The 19581-nt window shown below is 50.6% G+C and overlaps 1 protein-coding gene and 1 pseudogene across 2 annotated transcripts in view; one reads left to right on the top strand and one right to left on the bottom strand.

Moving 5' to 3' along the window:
• LOC144826118 (uncharacterized) overlaps positions 1 to 19581 on the top strand; it is a 146884-nt gene that overhangs the window by 41528 nt on the left and 85775 nt on the right. Inside the window, exon 2 of one of the 2 annotated variants that reach the window (XM_078684520.1) lies at positions 12077 to 12131. The exons of the other annotated variant lie outside the window; for it this stretch is intronic. The gene's annotated coding sequence lies outside the window, so the exon portion shown is untranslated. The remainder of the gene's footprint in view (positions 1 to 12076; positions 12132 to 19581) is intronic. 2 annotated transcript variants of the gene reach the window in all.
• Positions 9599 to 10911, bottom strand: LOC144826183 (uncharacterized; annotated as a pseudogene).

Raw genomic sequence — 19581 nt, 5'->3', positions numbered from 1 at the left:
CAGGGTTCCAGTAGTTCTGGTGTCTGGCAGTACCGCTCCAGTTGGGAGGGTGCAGAAGTCCAGATGGAGGGGTGCGAGGGGGATAGGTTCCCCAGTGGAAGAACCAGTGGGTCAGGGGCCAACCAGAAGGGTTGTGTCGCCAGGGAGTGACCATGGTGATGCCACTTCTGTCCTGAGTGTCAGGCAGACTTGTACACGACACATTAGTTGTGTCACCCTCAAGGAAGTCCTGGTGCGCCAGGCATCTGACCAAAGGGTACGTCCCTCGGTTGGGGAGCCAGTAGCCGGTGTGTCCGGATCTGGACGTCAGGGCAACTGTATGTAGTGTCCTGAAGTTACAAGAGGGAACTCCTGCCTGATGAGAAGGAACCAGGTAAGCTGTATGGGGTATTGACCTGCAGTGGTTGCCTTGCTGCTGAAGGAGGAGAGAAAGTCTTAGATTTTTGTTTTCAACTTGTAGAAGTCCTGGTGCGCCAGGCATCTAACCAAAGGGTAGCGTCCCTGGGTTAGGGAGCCAGGTTCAGGTGTTGCCTGTCCTGGACGGCAGGGCGACTGTAGCCAGTGTCCTGGCCGGTTTGTCTTCTAGGGGTACCCCTGTGAACACAGGTGGGGCTCATCTTAAGTGAAGAGACCCTGTGTTTCCCAGAAGGGGTGGTACAGGCCTAGCAGGGATCTTTAGGGTTCTTGGCTGAGTGTTGTGGTACTACCCTGAGAGCAGGTGGGGCCTACCTTAAGTGGAGGGACCCTGTTCTACAGTGGGAGGGTGCAGAACTCTGGAAGGGGGTCAGAGGAAGTCTGACCCCTGTGCATCCGGTGAATTTGAATCCCAGGTGGTAAACCAGTTGAGGGAGCTGTGACTCTGTCATGACCAGCCTGGTGTCCTGTAGGCACCGCACTAAGCCGCGTCTGCCTTCGGCCGCGCAGTCTATGCCGCTCGCCGTCCCCGTCTCGACGCGGTCCGCGAGCCGCCGCCTGTGCCGCATCTGGCAACCCGCAAAGTGCAACGCCTTACTACACCGATCTTGTGCTGGTCTGACTGTGGACACTGCTGCTGAGGAAGTCAGGTCCTAAACTGGTGGGAGAGTTGTGTTCTGGAGGGTGCTTCAGAAATAGAGGTAGGGTGGGGCATTCCTGCCCGTGACCTCTGGTCAGCCTGAGGGTGCGGACCCTAGGTTGAAGGATCAGTGGTAGTTTGGAACTACACTGAGAGGGAGTGGAGAATGGCTAGTGCAGGCCAGGGGTTACTACCCCCCACTCTGTGTATTGGCAAGGACCAGTGGTATCTAGGTGGCCTAGGGCCTGGTCCTAGCCGTGGACAGCTAAGGAGTACCAGTGGGGTAGCCTAGTTGGGCCTGTGTTTTTTTTAAGGATGTGCTTGTCTTATGGATTAACTTGGCGTAGAACCGGAGGGTGTCCCTGCAGTGCGGGCCCGCGTCCGTGTTCTATCGCCCCAAGCAGGGAAGTCCATCACGGTGGTGATTGGTCTCCCCTGCGTTTTGGCTGGAAGGGGGTCGTGTTGGACTTGGGCCTTCTGGCAGGTTCACCCCTGAACTTTTTGCCTTGAAGTGTAGTGATTTCTGGTCTTTGCGCACCTTGACACTGTGGCGCAGTGTAAAGTGCGTGCGCTCCCTGAGTGCGTGGAGTGAGACTGGCCTGCCCTCCCATAGGAATGCATGGGGAATGTCTGTGTCCCTGGTAGTTCCTGATGCGTGAGGCGTGCATGCTTAAGTTTGGTATGTGCGAACTCGTGAGAGTGAATGCTGCGCAACGGTATGTGCGGCGTGTATGTGTCTTGTGCGGAAGCGCCACTTCTAGGAGTTGGCATATTAGTGTAAAATATGCCTGGCGTGTGATTGGCTGGAGCTGGCTGGGATGCCAGGCTCCAGGAAGTCTGTGTGGGTCTGCCCCGGTGGTGAATGGAGAGATTAGCATGAGTGATGTGTGGGAGGAGTGTACCTGTGTCCTGGATGGGCTGGGTTTTCCCCACACAATGCTGGCTCCGCCCCCCTGTGGTGTGACTGATGACCCTAACCCTGCCTGTGAATAGAATGGGTGGTTGGGCCATCAACAGTACTCCCAGACCAGCTGCGACTGGTTCTGCCCCCACCCTGCACCTAAAGACAAAGAGAAAGGTGTATAAAAGAGGGGCTGTGACCCCATGAAAATGTTCTTGTTTGCTGCTTGAATCTTGCCAGGGGCGTGCTGCTGCTTGGGCTCAGGGATGGCTTGCCTCCCTGAGCCCTGCCCAGCCCCTGGACTTCTGATGACCACCTCCTGAAGGACTTTGTGGCTTTTTGTGCCTTCATAGCGCTGGGAGCGCTGTATTTTCCTTCCTAGCGCTTGGGAGCGCTTTCCATTGACCCCTGGTGCAGGAGAGCGGTATTCTGTGTGCCTAGCGCTGGGCGAGCGCTTTATTTGCCTTTTAGCGCTTGGAAGCGCTATTGATCTCAGCCGGTGCCCACCCGGCGTTATTTGCCCGTTTATTTCTTAAAACGAGCGAGTGCCCACCTCGCTGTTTATTTTAATCTCGAGGGTGCCACCCCTCGTAAATACCCCCGAGAAATCACCGCCGCAGCCGCGGGCAAAACCAGGAAGTCAGGCGGCATCGCGCCTGACTGTAGGCGGGACTTCCGGTTTCCCGGAGGAAGTCCCGCCCGCCGCCGCGCTGGGATTGGCCGCCGCCGACCGGAAGAGGATTGAGGCGGAGCGATGGCCGCCCGGGGCTCCTGTGAGGTGAGGAGAGCCCGGGGCAGCCAGCCAAGTGCAGCGCCGGTGTTGCGGGGCTCCCATGCCATGGAGGGAGCCCCGGCCAAGCAGTCCAGCCCGCAGCACAGGAGAGCCCCGAGGAGCGGGAGCTCTCCTGCCCCCCAGCCGCCGCGAGACCGGTGAGTGTATTACCGGGGAGGAGGGGTGTCGGGGCCCGCCCCTCCCCTTGAGAGCGAGCCCGGTTGCGTTAGGAGGCCCGTGAGGCCTCAAGTGATGTCCGAGTCCCCCGAGAGGGACTCTGCCTACCCCCCCACCTTGCTAGTGAGCCCCGAGAGGCTCTGAGATGCTGAGCCCTGCGAGGCTCCCCCGCTGTTGCCCGGAGCCCCGAGAGGCTCCCAGATGCTGAGCCCCAAGAGGCTCCTTGGTTCTCTGAGTCCCCAGGAGGGGGACCCCAACGATGCCCGCAATTGTGCCTACAGCCTAGAGAGGCTCAGGGCACCCCCAGTGTTCCAGGGTCCCCTGGGAGGGACCCCACCGCCCAGTGAGGCTACATCTTTTTGTTGAGAGCCCGGAGAGGCTCCAAAAAGGGGACAGTCATTTCCTCAGAGCCTGTGAGGCTCCCACATCATGTTTTCCCCATCATCCCCAGCTGCCCAGCACTTTGTGGGCAGCTGCCACGTTTAGGTTTTGGCGCAGTGGCGCAACCTGGACCCTGGACTTTGATGTAAGTTCATGTTACTGTGATTTCTGCGCTAAAGGTGATTTATGCGCTAACTGAGGCTTAGATGCTGTTGTGATCTGTGTCCTATTGCTCTTGGGTGTTAGGAAATGTACAATGTGTAGTATGTTTTGCGCACCCTGTGTTCTGCACCTCTGAATGTGTTGTTGATACATTATGTGCCCTGTTCCTTACACCGCTGAACGTGTGTTGATGCGTCATGTGTTCCTTACACCGCTGAATGTAGGTTCTGCATCATGTGTTTTGTCCCCAGGTCTATGCCCCTATGTGTATTGTGATACTGAGGTGGTTGTTCTTGCTAGTGCAGGTGGTGCTAGTAAGGTCCTGGTTCCCTGCGTGACCTGTTCCTAGGGTGGTTAGGATTGCGTAGGGGGGACTTACCAGTTACCAGTGGGTACTGGTTTCGTGCTTTATGTCCTATTTTGTGTTACAGTGATCTTCTGTTATAAGTGATCCCAAGGGCTTGATACTAAGCTTGCCCCCTGACCAGAGTCCTAGGACCAGTGGACTCTATGGTGCCTTCCCTGCCAAATTGATGGGACTTGTCTGATCTCCCTGGGCCCCTGGGGCCTCGCTGAAGTGTGCCTCGCTCGTTCCCCTCGGCAGCTCGTGCCGGCAGCCCGTCCAAGCCTCGAGCAGCGCCGCTCTCCTCTGAGCCGCGCCGCTTCGCTGGGTCGCCCGCATCCTGCCTCCCCCTCCTCTTCTGAGCCGCACACATTGGTCGCCCCAGAGAAACGCTTGTACCGTGCCGGCAGCCCGTCCAAGCCTCGAGCAGCGCCGCTCTCCCCTGAGCCGCGCCGCTTCGCTGGGTCGCCCGCTCAAGCTTACTAAGGAGGTCACTCGCATTATCCCGTGCAACCAGGACGGAAGGTACTGTCTGATAGGCTATGTTTTAAGTTCTAGGCCTACAAGTATTGTATTGTTACTTCTAAAAGTGCTGATTCCTGACAGTGGTCCAGGTGGCCCTGTCTTGTAAATAATCCCTTGTAAATTCTGCCCGTGCCTCTGGCACATTGTAAAGTGTGTTTTATCTAATGTGTTTTGGTGTAATACAAAGGCTATTTTTATATAACCTTGTGTGGAGTTTCCTTTGTGGTGGGCCTTTGGGTGTTGTTGCTGGGGTGCGTGCGCAAATACTTAACTTACATCGCCTCCAAGTTTAGCCTTGCTGCTCGCGCCACGTTACCTAGAGGGTGAGTAGGGGTTATCTTGGCGTGTAACTCCCTTGCCCTGACTTGGGAGTGGTGGTCTCTGACTGACTTTGGCGAAAGCCCTGGCCAGCCGGGGATCCCATTTCCAACATTCGCGCTTAGCGCGAATATCTCCAAAAGTTGGTAATAGGAGATAGCGATGTTAGCGACTGTTTCCAGTCGCTAACATCTTGGCACGCCCACTTTGCATGTCATTAGTGATAAATATCACTGACATGCAAAGTGGGGCCCAAGATGGTCACTATCTCCTATTAGCTGTCGCTAACTGGTGTTAGCGACAGCTTGGTAATAGGGAGATAATTTTATCTCCGCTTTCTTGGCTTTTAAAGCCAAAAAAGCAGAGATAAACCCCCTTGATAATATGCCCCATCGTCCTTACTAGGACCAGAAACAGTCTTTGGTATTGCAGACCTTGTTTCCAGCGTAGTACGCAAAGGAATACTGGGGCATATTACCAACCAATAGAGATAATTTTTGTCTCTAACTTGTTTAGAGACAAAAATTATCGCCGCAAATCGGCGATTTTTATCGCAGATAAACCTTGCTATTAGCAAGGTTTATCGCAAATGCGATAAAAAACGGCCGCAATGCATGAATATCGCTGAAAAGTCAGCGATATTCATGCATTATCGAGCAAATGCTCTTAGCCATGTTATCCACCTCCCATTGGATAACATGGCTAAGAACTGATCAGGGCAGGTGTTAGCTTTTGGAGATATTCGCGCTTAGCGCGAATATCTCCAAAAGTTGGTAATAGGAGATAGCGATGTTAGCGACTGTTTCCAGTCGCTAACATCTTGGCACGCCCACTTTGCATGTCATTAGTGATAAATATCACTGACATGCAAAGCGGGGCCCAAGATGGTCGCTATCTCCTATTAGCTGTCGCTAACTGGTGTTAGCGACAGCTTGGTAATAGGGAGATAATTTTATCTCCGCTTTCTTGGCTTTTAAAGCCAAAAAAGCGGAGATAACCCCCTTGATAATATGCCCCACTGTCTTGAAAAACTAACATTGACCTTGTGGGGTCATCAGCAAACAACTGGTAATCTGATATTTCTTTTACATTTATATTGGGGTCATGAAAGATGACACAGGCCCACATCGTACAGGCGTAATCACTGGCCATCACCATCCCCCAGGTGGAAGAGATCTCCAAAGCTTCTACCTCCAGAATAAGATCTCTACCTGTTATGTTATGTTATGTTGAATTTATAAAGCGCACAGCTACTTAGAAGTGTCCCGGCGCTAGCTCCTGAAAGAAAGAGATGACCGTTCATCTGAATAAAACAGAAAAGTCTTGAGTTTCTTTTTGATCCTCAATGGGTCTTGAGTAGTCAGCAAGGCTAAAGGCAACAAATTCCAGGCCAGGCCAGCCCTGCGCAAAAAGGAGTTGCCACCGAGGCGCTGACGCTTGAACTTCGGGGTCTGCATCAGCCATTGGGAGGAAGACCGAAGCAGTCGCCCTGGCACATAGAAAGCAAATCTCTTTTGTAGGTATATGGGGCCAGTCCCATACAGGGCCCGATGAGCAATAGTCAACATTTTGAATTTCAGGCGTGATTCAACTGGCAGCCAGTGCAGAGCGCGCAAATGTGACCTTACACTGTCTCTGGGAGATAAACCCATAAGAAGTCTGGCCACAGAGTTTTGCACCACCTGCAGTTTTTTGACCAGTAGCCCCGAGCAGCCAACCAGGAGGGCATTGGCGTAGTCAGGCGGGACAAAATTAGCGCGCGGACCACTGTTTCTCTGGATGTACTCGGCAAGAGGGGGAGAAACTTCCTCAGGCTCTTAAGTATGCCGAAGCAGGTGCCGGCCAGTTTCTTCACATGCGACACAAAGTTCAGGTTTTGGTCGAACCAGACGCCGAATTTTTTTACTGCGCCAATTCTTTCAGAGGGCCGAGGAAAACCGGGGGGCCAAAGCCTCTCTCTGAAATCCGAATGAAAGGAGCCAAACAACAGCACCTCAGACTTCCCTTCATTACATTTCAGCTGAGCATTGGCCATCCAGTGAAAAACAGAGGATAAACAGTGTTGGGCCATCCCAACAGAGTCATCCACCTTATGCCAAGTAAACAGCAACTGGGTATCATTGGCGTAAGCCATAACCTTAGCCCCCAGTGACTCCGCAAGATACACAAGCGGAGTCACATAGATGTTAAAAAGGAGGGGGCTAAGTGATGAACCCTGTGGCACCCCCGTGGACACCGGCAAGGACGCAGAGGCACTCGGGGGAAGTCAGACTCGCTGTTGCTGGCCCTCGAGGAAGGAGCTAATCCAATGCAGAGCCTTGGCTGCAATGCCTATATCAGATAGGCGATTGAGGAGCATGGCATGAGGGACAGTGTCGAATGCCGCCGAGAGATCAAGCATAACCAATGCTGCTCTCCTGCCGGCATCCAGACACTCCCGAATTGCCTCAGCGACCTCCAACAAGGCGGATTCCGTGCTGTGAGCAGCACGAAAGCCCGACTGGGCCGGATGAAGCCCGTTTGCCTCCTCAACGAACTTGGTGAGTTGGAAGGTAACAGCCTTCTCACAAACCTTCGCCAAATTTGGTAGCAGCGAGATAGGATGATAGTTCTCTGGCACTGAAGGGTCTAAAGACGGCTTCTTAAGCAGAGGAAGAATCAGGGCATGTTTCCAGGCCGTGGGCACAGAGGCGTACAGAGTAATTTATTGATCATGAAATTCACCTCTGTATTTACGGTGTCAGCCAGGTCGGACAGAAGCCTAGCAGCACAGGGGTCGATGGGTGAGCCGGACTTAAGGGCCTTCAAGATTTTAAGGGAGCTGGCAAAATCAACTTGCCCAAAATCCGAAAAGGTGGAGGGTGGCTCAACCCTACTGATAGGTAATGATAACACCACACCGTGATTCCCTGGAGAGATGGATAGCGAAACTTGGATACTGTTTATTTTATCCTTGAAGAATGCCGCCAAGGAGTTACACCAAGTATCTGAGACAGGTGTGGCAGCCACCTGAGCACAAGGGGCCAAAAAGCTTTGAATAATAGAGAAAATCTCTTTAGAATTGTTTTTGGCTCGCTCAATGCGAGTGGCATAGTGGTGTCCCTTGGCTTCTCCAATAGCTGTATAGTAGAGCCTTTATTTTTCTCTGAGAGCGTTCTTGTCAACAGGACAGTAGCCACGGGCACACCCGGCTCTCTCGGCTATTTTGCACTCATGTTTCAGAGACCTCAGCTTAGAAGAGAACCAAGGCTTGCAGGGGGACTCTCTCCTCAGCTTAGACTGACACGGGGCAGACAGAGACGCAACCGAACCAGTAATCCAATCAGCAAACTGGACTTCATTGTCCTCTAAGTCCCCTAGAAAGGAGGGACGGGAAGAACCCAGAGAGGCACTAAGTGCCGCTAAGTCCAGTCTCCTAAAGGCTGGGGGCGATGGCGATGAGCAGGGTGAGAGGAATTCATCAAAGCCCAAGAGAAAAAGATGGGAAATTGGTCGGACCAGGCAATCGGCCTCGGTCTCTTCACCGATATAGGGAAGTTAGCCCCTATGATATCTAAGGTGTGCCCTCGAAGATGGGTGGGAAACAACAAGACTCTTTGAGAGAGGTTTGCCAGGTGGAAGGCATCCAAAAGGGCAGAGGAATCCGATGCCTCAGCGTGGTCAAGATGAATATTGACATCGCCAAGAAACATGAACCTGGAGAAGCGCAAGGTGCACTCTGCCAGTGCGTCCCCACAGGAATCCAAAAAGTTCTTGGACGGTCCGGGCGGTCGGTAGACCAGGGACCCCCCAAGCCTAAAGTGGGCGGAGAATTGTACGCTGACGTTAAGAACCTCACAGTCCCCCAGAAGGGAGGAGGATTCACTATGCAGGGCCCAGCTGTCCCTAAGCCAAATGGCGAGGCCACCGCCTCTGCCCATCTGGCGATCCAGCCGATGAACTTTGAAACCATCGGGAGTGGCCAGAGCAACTATCGAATTGGAGTAGGCATCAAACCACGTCTCCGTAACGAACAACATATCCAGACCGTTATCAGTAATAAGGTCGGCAACATCAACAAAATGCCTCTTCACAGATCTAGCATTGATAAGGCAGGCGCTGATGATCCCCGCCATAGGTGTATTCATAGGTATGGCCATTGTCAGGGGTGCAGATGCAAATCTGAAGCCACAATCAATGCGGGCAAAGTCGCTAGAAGGTCCAAAGGACCAAACTCTCTGGGATGGACAAGCAGGGGGTTTATGGGATTTCAGGCCCTCACTAGTGAAATGGATGAAGCTGTTGCCGTGGCTACCTCTATCATGCCAGGCAGGATGACTCGCCCTGAGCGCTGACTTAGCGCGGACGGGCGCAGACGGGCTTGCCTGACACTTGCCTTGCCTGGCACTTCAGGACTCAGCTTTTCTAACCAGGGGCTCTGGCGGCAGAGTAGGAAGTTCCTTGGCAATTCAATTAGCTTTCCTGTTAGTTCTGGTGTTTCTGCTATGATGGTTCACACTGCTCTAGTAAAGACTGGGGTGTCTATAGGCCTAGCTCTGGTTCGGTCACCGTCTGGGTGATGAGTGTCCACTGTCTTAATACATTTGCAAGACATTCGTGGTGTTGAGCAGATCATTGTCCCCTCCTCCTCAAAGTGGATGGACATGTTTAATGTTGCCATGACATCACGTCCTTACAAGTTTGCTGGGGCCGTGGGGGAGAATAAGAGACTGCTGTTAATGTACCTCCCCCTTTCTCCATCACCACAGATTTGGTGATTGGAACCCCCATCGCTTCCACGGAGAACCCCTGTGTGTCCATTGATGAATTTGACAGTGGGAGTCCTCTCTCTTGGATGCAGGACCTAGGGGCCCCAGTGTCAATGAGAACGCTGTATTCCCTGTCATTTATGGCTACAGTGGGTTCCTCGTCTGATCTGTGAGTTATCGATAGTACTGGACACATGAGACTACTCTGCGGGCACCTTCATTGAGCATATCCTCCCACATAATTTTGTTGAAAGGGGTTTCCTCCTCTGACCGTTACCCCACCTTGTAAGGTCTGGTGTTGTACAGTGGCCTGCATTGCCTGTTGCGGCCCATACTGCAGTTGGGGCACGTGTTGTTGCACCCGTTGGGGCTGGAACTGTTGTTGAGGCTGCCTTTGGGGCTGTGGAAGATACATCACTTGGGCGGTCCTGGCAGGCTGTGCCACAGTGCGACTAGGTGGTACCATTTGCTGGCCATATATTGCCCCTGCCTCTTCGTGGTTCTTTTTGGTCCTACATTCTCTAGTGAAATGTCCTGGCCTCTTGCAGTAGTGCCATGTTTGCCCGCCCCTGAATGTGTTTTGCCTTTTTCCCCCAAACCTTCCTCGCCCTCCTTGCTCATTCCTGTTATTAAATCTGGGGGCATATAGTTGGGGTTGCGAGGTGGTGTTTACAGGTGGCACGCCCAAAGACACTGCGGCCAACTGAGTAGTAGCGGTGTCAGTTTCTCCCTCTGTCCTCTTTGCTAGTTTCTGTTGTACTAATTTAGCTGCTGCTTTCTCAATTTTATCCTTCTCGCTCTTTTCCTTCTAGTGTCTCCTTTTACAATAATGTATTATGTAAGCCTGAGTCTCAGTCCATGGATTTGCTTCTAGGGCTACTATCCTGTGTAGTTTGTCCTGCACTTCAGCTGGTAATCCCTTCTTCACTATGTCATAGAACAGTATTGCATTCTGTCCAGTCACATCCCATCCCTCCCCTACCTCCTGTGTCCATTTCTCTTTTATTCTGCTGTGGAATTGTGCTGGGTCTTCATCTGGCTGCATTGTCTGTGCCATGAGAGATCCAATGTCTGGCCTCTCTGGGTACCTTCGTCTTATTTGTGTCCAAACAACTCCCCTCACATTGTTTAAAGTGTGCCCCATCACATTTTGAATCAGTCAGTGTCACGTCCTTTACTCCTGCTTTTATGAACAGTGTATCTGTTTCATCTCCTATAAGGGAACTTAATAAACTTTTGATGTTGCCTATTGCAAGGGGTATCCCTGCTGTGCTTTTCAATAGCCGCTATCCACTTCCCGGACCCTACGGCAAGTGGTGGCAGCTGTTCTTTAGGATTTTCTTTATCCATCTGTGGCCATGGTATGTATTGGAGCATCCCAGAACCTTTAAATATTAAGGGCAGCTGTGACAGGACCATGTCCCTATGTCCAGTAGGGTGACGTGGGTCATACTGTCTGGAATATCTTTTCCATATTCGCAGGCTGTCCTTCCTATAAGGACAATCCCACTCAGGATCACCTATTGCCATATCTCGTGGCTCAAAAAACCATCTCGAAGTCCTCCGAGCTTTGGTGTGCCATCATCTGTGACCTGTCTAGTGTTTTCCGATGCCACTAGGGCACTGTCTCTTTTTCCCAGGTTGTTCTTGTGTCTATATGTCCATCTTCCCTTATCTTGACCCACTTGTTATCGCCACCCTCCTCTATCAGCTTCCAGCGTGCTGCAGGAGGTGTTTTTGGTGTAAAGGCTAACTTTCCAGTCCTCCTCCCACTCTTGAGGCTTCAATTCCTTGGACCGCTGACTGTTTTCCTAATAACACCTCCGATCTGTGTGTCCTTTGAATCTAATTTTGGGTGCTGACCTTCACTTTTATCTTTCTCGGTAGGCGCAGTTTCATCTTCTAAATGAAGTTTAAAGGTAGCATCCACTGTTCCTACACATTTACTGGTTTCTCCCCCAACATCTTCCGCGGTGTGCTAGTCATTCATGGATTTGGCGCTAGCCGGACATATTCACTGTGTTTGGGAGATGATTCTGATGGTGGGCTACACATAGGGTCTGAATATCCTACAGCAGGCAGATGTGAGGAGGTGGGTGGTGTGTTCAATGTATTAGCCTGCATAGTATACATGCCCTGCACCTTTGCAATGTTTAAACTTGCTTGAGCCTCTCGGTAAAGGGGTGGGAAGCTGAAGGAGGGGACTGGGGCCTTATCTCAGTCTCTGTCAGAACGGTATCTACACCTCTGATGCACAGGAGCAGAATGACGAGAATCTCCCAACTCCCTTCAACAGCTGTCCAGCAGCATTGCTCTCCGGCATGTGGCCTGCCAAGGAAACCACAGGGGGGAAAGGGGATGGGACAGAGAAGAGACTGACACTCCTTGAATTCTAGTTCCGTTCTTGGGTCTTCTATCTCCTGCTATCTTCTAGTTATATCCGGCATGAGCTTTTTAGTGGAACTGAAAATAACCTCCAGTTAGTACAACTTCTTATTTCACATTCATTATTTTACAATAATCATTACTTATTTCTCTAGCACCTACTCAGTTCTTAGGTGACATGAGACCCTCTTCTTTCTTCTGTACTTGTGTATAATAACCCTTGTCTGTAACTATAATCAAAACTGTTGTTAACAAGTATTATTTCTATAATACCTTTTAATTTGTTGACACTCTTTCTCTCTGTTTACAGACTCTTACCTACAAGGTGTACTGAAGACTCCTGGTGTTTTTCACTACTATAGCAGGTAAGGTCTTCTTACTTATTTCTTTTAATCCTGTCTTAGTAAATGAAGTATAAATATACATGTTTTCTAGTACTGCACCTAACTGGACACAGTGTTTGATACATAAAAAAAAAACGAAAACGGAAAATGAAAGGCAGCGGCCTCTCTCTGCTTTTTAAATCCAAACAGCATTCGACTAACTATTCTTTGTGTGAGGTAAAAATATGTTGCAACATTGTAACATTGTATCACACGTATACGCCCGAAACTGAAATCTAGGGGTTTCCAAGATGCACTCTGTAAATATTTGCTTTATGAAATGCGAAAGCCAAAGAATATTCACATGAAGGGATAACTAAAAAAAATGCTTGCTGTGCCTGCAATTATCAACTTATCTCTTGATTCAATCGAGTGAGGAAGCTGCTCCTAAACTACTGAAATATCACACAACATCAAGCTTCCTACTAGAGCTACCCAGCGCTTCCACGAATGAACTGAACTGCTGCCAAAACTGGTGACACGACGAAGTTAGCGCGACGAAGCTCCAAGACAAAACTTTGTGCCGCTCCAATCCGATGAACCTTCTTCCGCCACGTCTTCAGGTGAAGTGCGCACTTCAGCGGGCGCTTCACCTGGAAATTCTTGATTGCTTCTCTGCACTGGCTGGTGACATATATACCTAGGTACTTGAAGTCCTCCATCTCCCATTGCAATGGGTAATCAATCTGATATTGTTTCGTCTCACCAGTCAGCGGGAAAACTGCCGTCTTCGCCCAATTGATCTGCACCCCTGCTATAGCTCCAAATTTCGTTATTTCCAGCAGGACTGTCTTAAGGTTTTCTTGGGGCTTATGTATATACAGCGTTATATTGTCCGCATAAATGGATACTAACAACTGCCTAGCGGGGTATATGAGAGCTTTATGATTGTGATGCTGCGTCAGTATCGCCGCGAGGGGTTCAATTGCCAGCGCAAAGAGGACCGGAGACAGTGGACATCCTTGCCGTGTGCCTCTTGAAATAGGGAAACTGCCTGACCTGGCACCGTTCAGCAACACCGAGGCACGTGGATTGCAATATAGCAGCCTCACCCAGTTGAGGAACGCACCCGGCATGCCCATGTGACTTAATGTGCCCATGAGGTAATCCCATTCAACAGTATCAAAGGCTTTGGTGGCGTCTAGAAAGACTGCCACCACCGCACTTGTAGGGTCGATATCTTGAAGCATTGCCATTAGGATCCTGATGTTATGCGCAGTTGCCCTATTGGGAACAAAGCCCGCCTGGTCTGGCAGTACAAGTTGCTCCATCAGGAGATTGAAACGCGTCGAAAGTACCTTTGCCAGGATTTTAGTGTCACAGTTGAGAAGTGACAGTGGCCTATAGGAATTGCAAGAGGTCGGTGGTTTTCCTGGCTTGAGCAACATAACAATCTGGGCTTCTCTCATTGTCATCGGTAGTTGCCCCTCCTCCAATGCCTCATAGTAAACTGCCTTCAAAATGGGAGCTAGAATCGTCACATATGTCTTATAAAATTCCACAGGCAATCCGTCAGAGCCCGGCGCCCGTCCCGACTGCATATGCATTATCGCCTCAGTTATCTCATCAACTTCCAGGTCTAGACTGAGAAACCTTTGCTGGGTGTCGCCTAGCCACGCCAGGGCGATGTCCTCAAAATAGTGCTGTAAATCTAGATGGGTCCCCTCTGGGATGTGTAAAGCGTCTCGTAATAAACCGCAAACGTACAGAGTTTTTCTGGCAGGTTCCTATGCGATTGGCCATGCGCGTCACAGATCTCCACCACGTAATTGGCAAACGTGGGGGGTCGCACCGCGTTCGCTAGTGCTTTCCCAGGTCGGTCACCCTCCCCAAACAGTCGCGCTCTGTGCGCTTTTCCTCTAAATCTACATTCCCTATCAGCCGCCTCCTCATATTCGGACATTTTGGTGCACAGTGTGGCTATAGTAGCGTTTACCTCGCCACCCTCTCACAGTTCCCTCTCCAGGGCTTTAAGTTCCGCCTCCAGAGAATGCAAACTTCTACGTAGGTCCTTCAGGATCCCCCCCCTTTGGAGATGCACCAGTCGCGTATCGTTACTTTAAAAGCCTCCCAAACTGTAGTCAAATTGGACACCGAGTTCACGTTACGTTCAAAGTATTCCCGTAAGTCTTGCTCCATTTCGGCCCTAAACACCGAGTCTTGGAGATGTAGGGTATTGAGTCGCCAGTGTATATAGGGGGACGGGTCCACTGGGGTTAACAGTGTAATCATAACTGGAGTACGTGCGAGCCAGATGGGATGCTTTCTCTATCCAGTGTGCCATTCCCACCGTCACTAGCACGTAATTAAGCCGCGCCCAATACCCATGCACCGGGAGTGATGTGTTCCGTCTTTCGAGGTAGGGTGTTTATACCGCCATGTGTCCAGCAGATAGTTAGTGGATACAATATCACGAAGTGTCCCCTGCGTGTTAGTGTAATGTGGGGGTCTGGGATTGGATCTGTCACGCTAGGGTCCATTACAGTGTTGAAGTCGCCACCCCAGACCACGTAAGTGGTGCCAATCATCTGGATTTTGCCCCACACTTCTCGGAGGGCATGCGCATCATCCGTGTTGGGGCCATAATAGTTAGCGAACATTACTTCAGAAGATCCCAACCTCCACCAGAGCAGGCAGTATCGTCCATTCCCGTCTACCTCCATACCCCCAAGCACGAAGTGCACCCCACATCTTATCAGCACTGCCACACCTCTGGAATAGTTAGAATATGAGGCAAAACAGCGATGGGATGCCCAGCGGGCAGCAAATTGGGGCTGGCCACTCGGGCCTAGGTGGGTTTCTTGCAGCATAGCTACCTGAACATGGTGTCTATCTATATAGCCCAGTACGTGTCTCCTTTTCCTAAGGTCAGTTAACCCCCGTACATTTCATGATAATACCGTTACACCTCTCACATCCGTCGTCCCTTCAGCCATTATTCCAACATGTACTCTTATCTATTACATGTCTGCCTTGTCTATTGTACATCCCGCAACTAAGAACAACCCCATACTCCCCCCACCTCCTCCTCCCACACCGGCTCCCCCAACCTGCCGGGCATGTTTCCCTCCCCCCAAAGACTAATACAGAAGTCTATTGAGTTCCTTCTCTCGCTAGAGGGAAGTCCGGGGGTATGCCCTCATATGGGGAACACTAGGGGCACACGATTCGCCCTCACTCCTCCCTAATTTCACCCACACGCAATCCCACTCAATAGAGCAGGTTGCATTAGCGGGACGGAGGCGAGTGACCGGGCAGCTCAAAAAGTAAAAGGATACTGAGTATCTTTGTCAATACATCACCAATATGGAGAGAGTCACTTGGTGATTGTTCGTAACGTCCATCTTCCGTGCAATGTCCATGTCCCAGTACTCAGTCCTGGTTCGATGCAGGTGAATGGGACCTAGAACGCCTGCTTTCCTCCGTCTCCCGGGATGTTGCTCTGCGATGTCTCCTAAGGTAATCTTCAGCTTGCTGGGGAGAGGTAAAAGAATGCTACTTCCCTAGATGAGTAATCCTGAGTTTGGCCGAATATAACATCGCGTACTGGATGTGCTGCGCCAATAGTTTTTCTTCACCGCAGCATACTTGCGCCGTGCTTCTTGAACCGCGTGAGTAAAGTCCAGGAAGAACGCCAGGGTGGGATTCTCATAACGGACTTGTTTCATTTCCCGGGCCAGCCTCAGTACAGTATCCAGGTCACGATAATTCAGGAAGCGGACAATGACCGGCTTGGGCGGTGCTCCCTGCGGCGGGCGCACGGTCAGTGATCGGTGGGCTCTTTCCACCACGAGATTCTCCATTAATACCTCCATCCGGCCCGTGTTAGTGGTCTCCGCCAGGCCAAGGACTCGCACGTTATTACGGCGGTAACGCGCCTCTAAATCTGCGTTCTTCTCTGCGATCACTTTCAGCAGTATGTCTATTTGAAGCACAGGTGTGCTTGTCGTAGCGGCGCCGCCTTCTGGTTCTGACACCCGGGTTTCCACTTCTTTGAGCCTGCGATCGTGCTGCTCGAGTTTGAGGACTACAGAGTCCATTCTCACGGTCTGTGCAGGTTGTTGTACTTAGCTGCGGCACCAGTGGCTGGGCACTGCACTCCCAGCTCAGCGCAACAAGCAGGCAGGTCGCAGCTGGGGGACCCTGTAGGTATTTGCCGCGTGTGATCGTAGCTCGCTCTGGACTGGGTGCACGCGGGCTCAAAATGGCGGCCGCCGGGCTACTACGCTTTGCTGATAATGGCGCACCTCTGCTGGAGTGTCCTCAGGGCTTGTGCTGTCAGCTACACCTCAACGGGTCCCAGCCAGTGTCTCTGTATAATAGCGGCTCCTCGACTGTGCACCTCGCGGCTCCCAGCACCATGTCCGCGTCGCTCACTCACCCGCCACCGGGGCCATTATGTGGCTCGTCTCGGCACCTGCCGCAGGTAGGTCCTCGCTTGTCTCCCAGGCGGGTGGTTTGTCAGCAGCAAATCCGGCCCGCAGCCTTGCCCAGCACTGAAGTGCTGCCAGCACCCATGAGCACGGCAGTTAAGCGGCGCGTCGGTCCATACGCCACCTGTTCCGCTGGGGCCCAGCTAGGGGCCGCCTCATAGCTCCGGCGCTCCGCCTCGGATAATCGCCCAGATTTTTGTTGGCACCTAGCTCGGGTGTATGGCGCCGTCGGAAGACGGGAGTTGGACTCACATGGGCCGAATTGCATTGTCTCTCCGTTTAGATGTACAAGATGCGAATTTGATACTCAAGGATGGGGATTATGTTTAATTGTCGCCCGATCCGGCTGGAGCCTCGCTAGTGCGCGGCCATATTGGTCGTGCGCCCTGGGTGGCTATATGATCCAACATTATGTTGTCAGATGAGCCCTTTTCAGGCCATGCATGTTCAAGTTTTCATGTTGCCTTATGCCACTCCTTTCATTATTTCTCTATTTTGGCCTCGTCGCCAGGGAACACCTTAACCACGTGTTCTAAAGGAGTCCTCATTGTTTATGTGGTGCACTTGGCCACTGATTAGTCTTATATTTCGCCTAACTTGTCCCTGTTACACGTGTTCACTCTTCCCAATGATATTGCATATTCTCAGTTCTATTATACTTCCCACCTGATACCCTTATCTACCTCGTGGGGTATTACGGTAGATTTCCTTCAGTCTATTCTCCTTGCTAATCATATAGGTAATGAGTTAATTGCTTGGGGGGCATTCTGGGGGGTTGTCTCAAAGTGGGGTAGACCACTTCAATAGGTTTTGTAGAATTCAAAACCAATTCCAAAATCTTAAGTGTGGAAAGGTCCTGTTCAGAATCACCTGCAAGAAAATTAAGGACCTCCCTATCAAGTCTGATATTTCTTCTATGGTATGTGTACCTGGAAAATAGCTCTTTAGGTGCTCATCTATACTATTTGATAGTTCTTCTAAGGTTTGACTATAGGGATAGTAATTGATAGCATCAGTATTTGTTGTGGGGTTCATAAGGTTACTGTACACTACTCTTAATCACTGTAATGTGGAGGACACTGTCTTCATGTTTACTTCTTTGACGCCAATCTTTTTAGTTATCTGACAGGAGTTTGACTGCCACATCAATGTATGTTGTCAGGAGACCCAGCGGTGATGTATAGTCAATACCTAGGCGCTCACAAACCTCTAACATTAAAGGGTAATCAGATGGTATTGGGATTGCCATCCTTAAATGGTTGCGTAAAATCTTATGGATGCTGCCTCCTGCCACCCAGAAGACCGTAGTCAATGCTCTTATTACATCTCGGCTTGACTACGGTAACATCCTCTATCTGGGCTCAAACCAAGCAGTGTTAAGACGACTCCAACTCGTCCAAAATTCCGCTGCTAGGTTGCTGTGCAAAATCCCCAGAACAGCAAGGATCTCAAAGCACCTCAGGGACCTGCATTGGCTCAGGGTGGAGAACCGAGTTAGGTTCAAAGCCCTGAGCTACATGTTTAAAATTAAAGCCGGCACTGCTCCCAAATATTTACAAGATCTTGCTAGTCTCTACCTTCCTAAACGCAGCCTGCGATCTTTAACTGCAGCGAACTTTGCAGTGCCCAGGTTCAAATTGGCGAGAATTGGAGGAAGATCCTTTTCTTATTTGGGGCCTACCCTTTGGAATTCTCTTCCCCCCCATATCCGTAAGGAAGAAAATTTCTCCAGCTTCAGGAAAAGCATTAAGACCTGCCTTTTTGACAAATAACTGTCAGTTCGTCCTCCTCTCTTCAAGGGTGTAGCTCAGTATCACAGTCTCGGCGCCGGGAAACCCTTTGTGGGTATCTGTGCGCCTTACAAATGTAAAAAATAAATAAATAAATTGCCAGCCAACCAGGGTCAGTACCCTTAGAAAGTGCCACAGGGAGACCGTTATAAAAATGGATGATTAATTTGGGAATCAGTTGTGGTTGGGTACCTATGCGCCCTTGAGACATTTGTCTAAAATAAAAAAAATCCTTTTCCTTAACCTCTACAGTATTTCACACAATTCTGAAATCCTAAGTATAAACAGCACAAAACTACAAAATGACATTAATGTGTGTCCTTACTTCTATTCACATCTGCATAGACATATTAATGCACTCTAAAACTTCATACTAGGGCACAAAACTACTATTAGTGCTTGTAGGAAGGTGGCTACCTGACTATGGTTACCCCAGATTTTTTTGCCTGTGTTTAGCTGTTTTTTTGACTTAGTTGACCTGGTTCCCTGCTAATCAGGGCCCCAGGCCATCTGCTCTCTCTGTAAAATGGATTCCATGTACCCTAGGTACATACCACAATTGGAAATGGACTCCTTGTCAGCCCCTGTATAATGCACTATAGGTGCCCAGGGCATAGGGGCCACCAAGGCCTACCAGGGGCTGCAGCATATCTTTTGCCACCCCTGGCTGGTTCTTAAATTGACACAACTGGCTGATCACTCAGCTGGGGTAAGGTGGTGTACACACCCCTTGCTTAGATATAGTATACCTATGTCTAAACCTATATCTGGACACATGTAAACCTGTGAGCCACTCCTATAGTCAGGCCTCACCAATCCTGGAGGCTGGGTGCATGGTTTTATGTGAGATGGAGCTCTAGCATGAGCTGAGCCTGTCTGCAGCCGTCGGGAACAAATCCCTAAGCTGTTTCAGGATAAGGCCATACCATATACTATTAAGTGCCTTATAATCCTCGCGGTTATTTAGCAACTTTGGTTTGGCTTTATCAAAACATGTCGTGTAAGGTGTCATACGCTTTGGAATACCATCCCCTCGCCAGTTCTGGCGACGGGGATGGCATTCCACCCCTCTAGAGGGGTAAGACATGTTCCTTTACTAAATGCGGTTAATTTCTCCAAAGACCTTAAGATCCACAAAATGGATGCCTCTGCCACAGACAAATGTCTGGACCCCTGCAGTTGACCGAAACTCAGCAGATGGGGTCTGGA

This window comes from Lissotriton helveticus, chromosome 3_2 (genome assembly GCF_964261635.1).
Source record: "Lissotriton helveticus chromosome 3_2, aLisHel1.1, whole genome shotgun sequence".
In the NCBI taxonomy this organism is placed as follows: domain Eukaryota; kingdom Metazoa; phylum Chordata; class Amphibia; order Caudata; family Salamandridae; genus Lissotriton; species Lissotriton helveticus.
The sequence above is the reverse complement of the archived record's forward strand: the minus strand, read 5'-3'. Positions and strand labels throughout refer to the sequence as shown.